This window comes from Enhydra lutris, unplaced genomic scaffold (assembly GCF_002288905.1).
Source record: "Enhydra lutris kenyoni isolate GAN:26980312 unplaced genomic scaffold, ASM228890v2 scaffoldscaffold60, whole genome shotgun sequence".
In the NCBI taxonomy this organism is placed as follows: Eukaryota; Metazoa; Chordata; class Mammalia; order Carnivora; family Mustelidae; genus Enhydra; species Enhydra lutris.
In genome coordinates this window covers 5,482,305-5,491,484 of record NW_019154144.1, presented here as the reverse complement: position 1 = coordinate 5,491,484, position 9,180 = coordinate 5,482,305, and positions in this window count along the sequence as shown.

The following is a 9,180-nucleotide window of genomic DNA, read 5'->3' as shown; positions in this document are numbered from 1 at the left end:
AGGAAATTTAAAGGAAATATGGGGGAATACCTGGGTGGCACAGTTGGTTAAGCACCTGCCTTCGGCTCAGGTCATGATTTCAGGGTCCTGGGATGGAGCCCCACATTGGGCTTCTTACTCAGTGGGGAGGCTGCTTCTCTCTCTCCCTCTGCCCGCCACTCCCCTGCTTTGTGTGCTCTCACGCTTTCTCTCTTTCTCTCTCACACACACAAATAAAGAAATTAAATTTTTAAAAAAAGGAAATAAGGTTTGAATTCAGACTTCAGTTCTACTAACTAGGATGTAAATATTTGGTAACTTACTACAACAGGCTAAAGGAGAACTAAGAATGTTACTACCTAAGAAAAGACTTTCATTACAATTCTAATAAGTCTGGCTCAACAAATGGGTTGTTCTTCATGGAGTTTTTGTTGATTGTTATTAGAAATTTTGGTGTTACTTTGATCTAAATGAAATGTTCCAAAATACAATGTGTCTGAGTCCAATAACGGATATTCACGTGCTTATGTAGCAGAATTTTTTTTTTTTATTCTCAGAAGAAAGCTATGTTGCCACATGTCTACTCAAATAAATTCACATTACCGTGTAAACTGACTCATTTGTAAGGAACAAGTCTACATAGCAAAAAATATAACATCCATCAGAAAGTATGCACACCGGAAACATTGAAATGGACAGGTTTCTCATTTTCCCCTTGTTTTAATGTGCTATCGCTTGACCTTTACCAGCACCCCGACTCTAGCACAGATGCTGAAATGTAGAATCATAGAAAATAGGAGGATAGGGGTAGGAGGAGGGGAAGTACGAAAAAATGGGGGAGCAGGAAAGGCAGGATACAGTTTCTCAAGATAGGAATTTAGGGGGAAAATGCCCTGACAAGGGAATTCCAACTTGAAAGACTATCTTCCCCAGCTAGGTGGCATCTAGAACCTATGATTGCCATTCAGAGAAAAGGAAAAAGGGGAAAAGGAATGTAGCGTTTTCTCCTTAGGGCAGAAGGGGTTGTTTCTCTTCAGTGAATGCATGGACTTAAATGTGGAACCACAGACTTCATAGTGAAAGCAAAGGAAACCATAAGATAAACAGTAAAAATGATTTGTTGATATGATGTTATTGTAGCTTTTATGTATATTTGGTCAAGCAAAACATGGTTTTTTCATGCAATGCTTTAAGCACAACTTTCAAGAGGAAAACAATAGCCATTTGTTCTGATAAGAATGCATATTCAATTGTGGACAGATCTTGTAGCATTATTTTTTTTCTTACAGCAATGACATTTGGTGTTTTTGGGGGGATTGAAACAATGATACCATCCTTCAATTTACATAGAACTTATGAAGCTCTATGTAATCCACAAGCAAGAGAAAGGACAGTATAAATAATGTCTCCTACCTATTAAGTTGCTTTCCATTTGTGTTGAGACCAGAACTTGGCACCACCTTTGGTTTCATTTCCTACCATGGCTCTCTGAGCCCGACATGTTCTCTGCAAGCTCTGTCTGTCCCTTTATCATTTGATCTCTGTAGTCCAGAGCCTAAAAGGAGTTCACTAAGTTTGTTCGTTTGTTTGTTGACTAAATGAATAAGGAAGCGAATAACCTCAGGCTAGACGTGATGAAGCATAAATAATATTACAACTAATATTTACAGTTTGCAGAGCACTTTCATTATCTGACTTCCCACTCAAAGTCATGGTATGAGGTAGATCTCTCCTATCTCTAGTTTACAAGCTTCTGAACAGAAACTCAGAGAGGTTAAGTAGGCTGCTCGAGAGCACAGCCAGTGAAGTCCCTTAGTTGGAATTCAAACCCAGAACTTCCCTAAATTTCATATACTTTCTACTCCGTTCTGCTGTTTCCAGAGGCCTTATCCACAAAGATTAGAAGCTGAAAAGATTTTATCTCATATATTGAATTTTATTCAGGATGAAATAAGTAAAGCATTCTATTTTTTTAAGAGTTCAGAATATTAATAACATTGTATGAATGCTCACATTCATTCGGTTTATTATTTTGGGTAAATATGAAAGGAGAAGAACCAGCAGTGCAAGTTTACTATCTCGAGAGATTTGGCAGCATTTTATAAACCTGCCCTGCTAGGTCGCCCCCAGTGAGGTGAGTGCTGCTGTCCGTTCGTGCCGATGGACTGAATTACAGCCTAGAGACGTGTAACTTTCGCTTATAGAACCGAAGGCTGGTGGGTACAAAGCATTCTATTGTAATCCTTGGAAAATATTTTTAAATATATATTTCCCCTTGGCAATCCCATAATGACTTCCTTTCATGTAATCTCTTTGTTAATGGATTGATACCTTGAAGGGCACCAGCATCCAGGAGGGTGTCAGTAGCATGCTGTCCCCAGAACTGAGTGAGTGACAGGTGCCTGCTGCCACCTAGACTTGCAACTGAAAAGAGCAGAGATGGCTCCACTCAGTGTGTTCCTGTCTCCCAAACAGTCCAGAGTCCAGCAAGTGAGAGGCCTTTACCTGTCTCTATTATTTCACCGCATCCATCCCCTTTGTCACCCCAGGGGAGCATAATGTCAGTGGACCCTACGCAAAGGTTCTGGAAAACGGATCCGAGGTAGATCATTTGTAATACTTGCCATTTATTAGAAATGGGTTGCTGTCTGGAGGAAAAATATTGGAAATAGCTAGTCAGGACTTAAGAGTATGCATCGCCCCCATCTTCAATCACCCTCTTAGAATACCTTTTATTCAAAAAAAACGCTTCCGGTCCCATTCATTCCCAGTTTAGAGTATTGATATCTGCTCGTGGCTGGCTGCCTTTTCTGCTGTATGTGCGCACTCTAAAGCAATTGCACATTCTAAAGAAATTGTGACAACTAACCCAAGTAAGAGTAGAAAATCCTAAACACAGGATGGTTGTTTCAGGTTAGCCTAGAGAGCTACCTGTCAGTGTATTTTAGGAGGTTTCGTTGTTCAATGTATTTGATTGAAACGATGGTTGAGCGTGACTGGTCTCTCCTGATCTCTCCTCTTTGCCCACCATTTGCCTCACAGGCTCAGCCTGTTCTTTGTAAATGTAGACATCATGCCAGCTTCCCTCCTCCGCCTTCCTCTTATTTGGTCAGGCTCCCTGCAGAGAGCTGACCCACAGCTCCTGCTCTCACTATGGCCTCTATTGTGAAGACTCCAACTTACTTGGTCCAGCTCTGTGGCTTCCTCCGGGGTCCCGAACCCTCCCCTGGACCTACAACTCTCTAACTGCACTTCTCTCTCTTTAAGAAAGCTCAGAGAAGGAAGAGTGAGGGTATGATCAGGGAAAGTGTCAGGGAGGGAGCAGAGCTTAAACTCACTGTCATGGTAGTTAGACTCTTCTGTATCAGAACTGTCCAGATAGAGCTTCGATATTAAGAAAATTTACTGAATTACTGACACTCAACCCTATGCCTGATATGCATCCAGTGGGGGTGGAAGTTCAAATCTGAGTTTCTCAACTAACAAGCTCTGCTTGTTAGAGAATCACAGAATTAAGTTTTTGGTGAAAGAACTCAGTAGGAGGTAACATAACCATCATGAGATCCTTGGTGGTCATATAGACCCCAGAGTTCTGGAGGGGTTCCCAGCACACTTACTGTGGGCAACCGAGACACCATGGGGAGGAAATGGGCAGTTCTACAAGGCAAACATATCTTGCCAAGACATTTGATTGGAAATTAGAAAAGAAAAAAAATAAACAGGATCACAGGATCCAACTTCAAGAAACGCAAATATGCATACTGATAGACACTTTGCTAATATTTAAAATATCAGGCACATCAGCTTTAATACAGTCCTCTGCTCTATTTTCTCTGTGCACTGTGTATTACTTATATATTCAGGAACATTTTGGTAGGAATAATCAAAGGAAGAAATTTTTAAAAACCAGCCATATAATTGGGAAATGAGCTAATTCTAAAGCCACAGTGATGATCATTGTGGGAGGAGGTGGCCATCATTTAATTGTTCTTCCTCTGGAGAGAGTCAGTAGGGTGGGTTTTGCCAAGTGTCCTGAAGCAAATAGTACTATAAAGCTCCATGTGGAGTAGGACTATTGTCCCTCCAAATATAGTCCCTTTGTGTTGAGGGCCAAGAAGTCCAATGACAGAACGAAACTGTGGAAATCTGCCCAGAAACTTTTGTAAAGGGCAATCCCTTTGTAGAACTCACAAATAAAGAAGCACCACAGTGCTCTTTTTCCAGGAATTCTTTAAATTATTTGATTGTAAATGAACAATACAGGGTAGTTTGTGACCAAAGAGGTTCACATTTTACGTGTGTTCCCCAAAGGAAGAAGTGATAGGTATAGTAAACACAGAGAGATTAACATAAAATCTGAATTCTAATGCATATCTTAGGCTTTAGTAGATTCAGGGTCTAGTTCTGAGACACAGATGGGGAGAATATATACCAACCTTTAAACTGGATCCAGAAACCCTCTCCAAATTGCTCCTCCCCTACATGGGTAACAAAGCCTGCCATACGTTGTCTATAAAATCCTACGCTTTAATAAATCATAATACTTACTAAAGGGTATTACCATTGTTGTTACTTGTTTGTCTCCCCATGTAAGGAAGGTCTACATCTGTCATTTCTTTATGCCTAATACTTAGCATAGTACATGACACATAGTAGATACTCTAATAATAATACATAGTTGTTGAACTCATATATATCCCCATTGGTAAATCATTTATAATCAACATATGTTTTAATATGTTTTACTAACAGGGACATTCACTGCTGGTTTGTCGGCCACTCTATAGGTGAATTTGACGTTCTTGACTAACAAGTTGTATGTTTACTCTGTATAATATGTTTTGCTAATCACTACAGAGGACACAGAGATGAGACTCCACCTAACCCCAGGTTTATCCCCAGGCTAACGTGAAACACTCCTCTTTAACGCACTCCTCTTTAACGCACGGTGAATCATCACCTGTCAATTCTCTGAAGGTTCAGTGACTAGGATGCAGTAGGTACTCATTAAAGGTCTGGTGAAAGAGTAGATAAATGAACCCATCTAGTACTTGCAGCCAATTTGCCATCAAAAGCTTGGGGCTAATAGCTATCAGTGTCCTAATGAAATCCTTTCATCTTTCATGGGCTCTTTTTCTCAGCCAATTATAGTCAACATTCTTAATATTTAACTGGCATGTAAGAGCCTTAAAGGCAGGTACCAACTACATTGATCTTATTCACCATTGTAACTCACTCTTCAATACATAGTAGATGATCAGTAAATATTTGCTGAATTAAGTTTTTAATGTTTTCTTTTTAGTCTTTGGAGAGGAGATGCCAAAAGTAGACAAATGGCTATGATAGAAAATACATACTAAAAGAGAAATAAAATGTTTTGGCGGACTCACTTCTGACCAAGATCATGTCTTGTTGTAGAGGTACAGTATTTTTATAAATAAAATTTATAAATTGTAATAACATTTTGGGTAGATCTTGAAGAGAAAGATAGAATTTCAATTGATGTCCAGAAGAGCATTAAATTTTACTTAAAAAAACCTTATTTTTCAAAGTTACAGAATTCCTTGATTCAAAGTTGTGGAGTTTTAAAAATATGCAGAGTTCTTATCTTTAAGTGTGCAAGAAAAAGAAAGTATTTTTAAGCTGAATATTTTTAATCACATGGAGTGTTGATAAATTTTTAAAAAAATTTAAAAGGGAGGGCTTTCAGAATTTAATTCTGTGAAATTAGTGTTAAGCTCTAAAACCCATTCCTATAAGAATTTAAAACATTTTGGTACAAATGATAGGCTTTAGCTCTTTTCTTAAAAATAAAGGCTGTCTTAATAAGATCTTTAAGAAAAATAATTTTACTTTCACTTATAAGTAATATTAAAAATACAATCCAAGTGAGAAACATTCAAACCAGTGCCTAAAACATTCGTCTAATCATGTAGGAATCTGTGGCTCAGCAGAAAGATCAAAAACGTCAAAATTAAAGGCCCGGGCCTGCATTGTGTCTGCAAACAGCAGATTTCACAACCTGGGAAAGTCCAACACACCCATCTTCCTGGTTGACAAAAAGAGGGGGTCATATTAGAACAGCACCTCTCAAAACTTTAGTATGTCACCAGTCACCTGCAAATCTAGTTAACATGCAGATTCTGAATGAGTAGGTGGGAGAGTTGGTGGGAGGGGGCAGGGAGAGAGATTCTGCAGTTCCAGTAAGCTCCCAGGTGTTGCCCGGGCTCCTGGTTGTTGACCTCACTATGAGTAACAAAGCATTGGAAACTTCTTGAGGTTTTCTGCTACCTGAGGATCCTAGGTAAGGTGTACAGGTTTCTAGCGTGAAAACTGTTACCAGAACTGGAATGTGATTCAACTACAAACACTTCTGGAAGTCCTTCTCGTCTAATGTGCACGGTGCTTATCATTACTTTACCCCTTTAATTTAAAGGAATCATCTTCTCTAGATGTCACTGGCATGCAGTATACTCTTCTCCCTGATTTCCCCCTGACAAGCCTCAGAACATAGTAGTACTTAAATACCACTGCATAATGTAATGTGCTTTAAGTGAATTTCGGCTCCTTTAGGAATTTGGCCAGCAGTGATTGTACCATCTGTCAATGAAAAATTCAAATAATAATTTCTTGAGCCCTACCATGTGCCAAAGATTGTATCATGCAAGGTGTATATCATTTTATTTTGAAATGATATCTAATAAATGATATTTATTTTGAAATGATATGAAATGAAACCATATCTTTTATTTTGCAAATAAGGGCATTGAAGCTAAGCATGAAGTCTATAGCTATCCATCTAGTAAGAGGAGTCGTGATTTGAACGTAAGTCTTTTTTTTTTTTTTAAGATTTTACTTATTCATTTGATTGAGAGAAAGAGAGCACAAGCAGAGGGAGAGGCAGAGGGAGCAGGAGAAGGAGACTTCCTGCTGAGCTGGGAGCCAGACATGGGGCTCCATCCCCGGAATGGAGATCATGACCTGAGCCGAGGTCGCCCTTGAACCTAAGACTTGCAGGCTCCCAGCCTGTGCTCTTTCTACTCTACCTCACTGCCTCTCTGGGGGAGGCATAAGACAGGATCAGTGTGGGGGTCTGAAGATGTACGTGACACATTGGGGGCTTCAAGAAGTTTGCAATAAGAGCAGTAAGAGATGACACAAAGCAAATCAGAATGAAGTGGCCAATGACTATAACAGAAATAAGTTTCAGAGGAATACAGAGAAGGGAGGAGACCACGTATGCCGGAATGGCCTGGAAAGGCTTCCCACAGAGGGGGCCATTGAGTCAGGTCTTGAAAAACTGAGTAGGAATTAAAGGAGCAGAGAAGAGAGCTTCATGGGCAGTGGGGACAGGAGTGAAATCTCTTTTCTTCTAAATATTACAAATTCCAAGGCCTTTTCAGGCAACCAGAGTGGAGTCCTCTATGACAGGCCTTTATGGCCAGACCAAAGAATTTCGATCCCATCCTTTTCTCGCTGGGGGACCTCTCCCTGTTTATGAGTGATATAGCAGAACCATGCTTTAGAGGATTATTCTGGCAACCAGAAATGAGAAACACTGGAGCTGCAGAAGCAGGAGGCAGGAGGGCAGGAGGTCAGTTGTTGTTGTTGTTTTATCTGTAAAATGAGGAAAGCACGGTAACCACCTCGAAGGGTTGTTCTGAGAATTAGAGAGGCAGGACATAAAGAACTTAGAATGGTGCCTGACACGTGGTGTCAACAAATGTGCGCTATCCTTACTTCTGCTCTCTTGCTGTAAAGGTGAATGAGCCCAAATCCTGCATGTGTTTCCACTTAGCAAACATTTGAGTCAGTTCCTAACTTCCAGAGCCTCTTAGTACAATGTCAGGCATGTGGGAGGACTTTACTGCCAGGTAGCATGCCCGGGGTCACCAATACCCTCTTCTTCTCCTTCCCCCGCTCCCCAGGCAGGTGTTCCTTGCGCTGTCTTTTCTCTAACCTGATGAATCTTCAGAGCAGCACAGTGACTGTCCTTTGGCTTAACGTTGCTTTGTTCTTGTATCAGTCTTTCTCGCTTTAATTCTACATGAGCACGTTCTCTGCTTGTAGGCACAAGTATAAAAGGAGGACTATAATTCTGAGAACTATTTAAAAATAAGTGGGTGAGCCCTGGTTTTCTAAGAAAAAGAAACTCAAGGTGGAAATTCCCAGAGAAGAATTTGACTAAGAGTGGCATTTGAGATGTATCAGCAGCTTCGGGTTTTCTTAAGTCCTGCTCTATAAACCAAGGCTTAATACAAGTAAAAGGCATATTAACTATCTTTGATCAGCCCAGAGTCCAATCTGGAAGAGGAGAGAGAGAAGAGGAGATACAGCGTGGGAAGTGGAGAGAAAGTACCAGTCAGGGCACTGGGTGCCCATGCTTCAACCCCACTGGGTGGCCACATGCCCTTGTGCAAGTTGCTTTTTTTCCTTACATGCAGAGTGAAAATGCCATCCAGCCTACTTGCCTTTCATCCAACATTGCATCCTACCAAAATGTAGTATTCACTCCCAGATGCCAGGCACTGGACCAAGTTCTGTGATACAATAATGAGCAACAGTACATGTGGTCCCTGCCTTCATGGGATGTAGGGGAATAGACAGATATTAATTTAATACTCCCTCCCCCCTTATCACAATTCACTGTGACAGGCCACAAGGGAAATGTTACAGGGTGCTGCAGGGAACTCTAGAGAGGCAGGGAAAAGGTCCTTGAGGGAACGGGCGTTGAGTAGTGGTTGATGATACCAATCTAGGCGTACTTGGTGTTATAGCCCCGGAAGAGGAAATGGGATGTTTACTGCCTCAGAAAGAAGGCCAGTGTTCCTGGAACACAGAGCAAGAGGAGGGATGTGATTATTGAGGCTGCGAGAGGAAGCAGGGGTAAAACTAAACAGAGCCTTCTATGCCCTTTTAAAGGATCATTTTAAAGGGTTGTGTTCATTATCAAGTACAATGAAGGGTTTACATTTATCATTTTAAAATCTTTAAAAATTATAAAATACTGAACAAATGAAAGGTAATTTCATTACCATCACAAGTATTGTCTTTCTGGAGTTATACTAAAAGAATTGTTCTCAATATCACTATATAGCTTCAAACAAGCATCAAAGGAAGGAATCAAACAAGGAATCAAAGAACAAAGTTTGTCTATTCACTGGGTCATAAAATACTCTCCAAAGGAAAGTCTAGGCATCC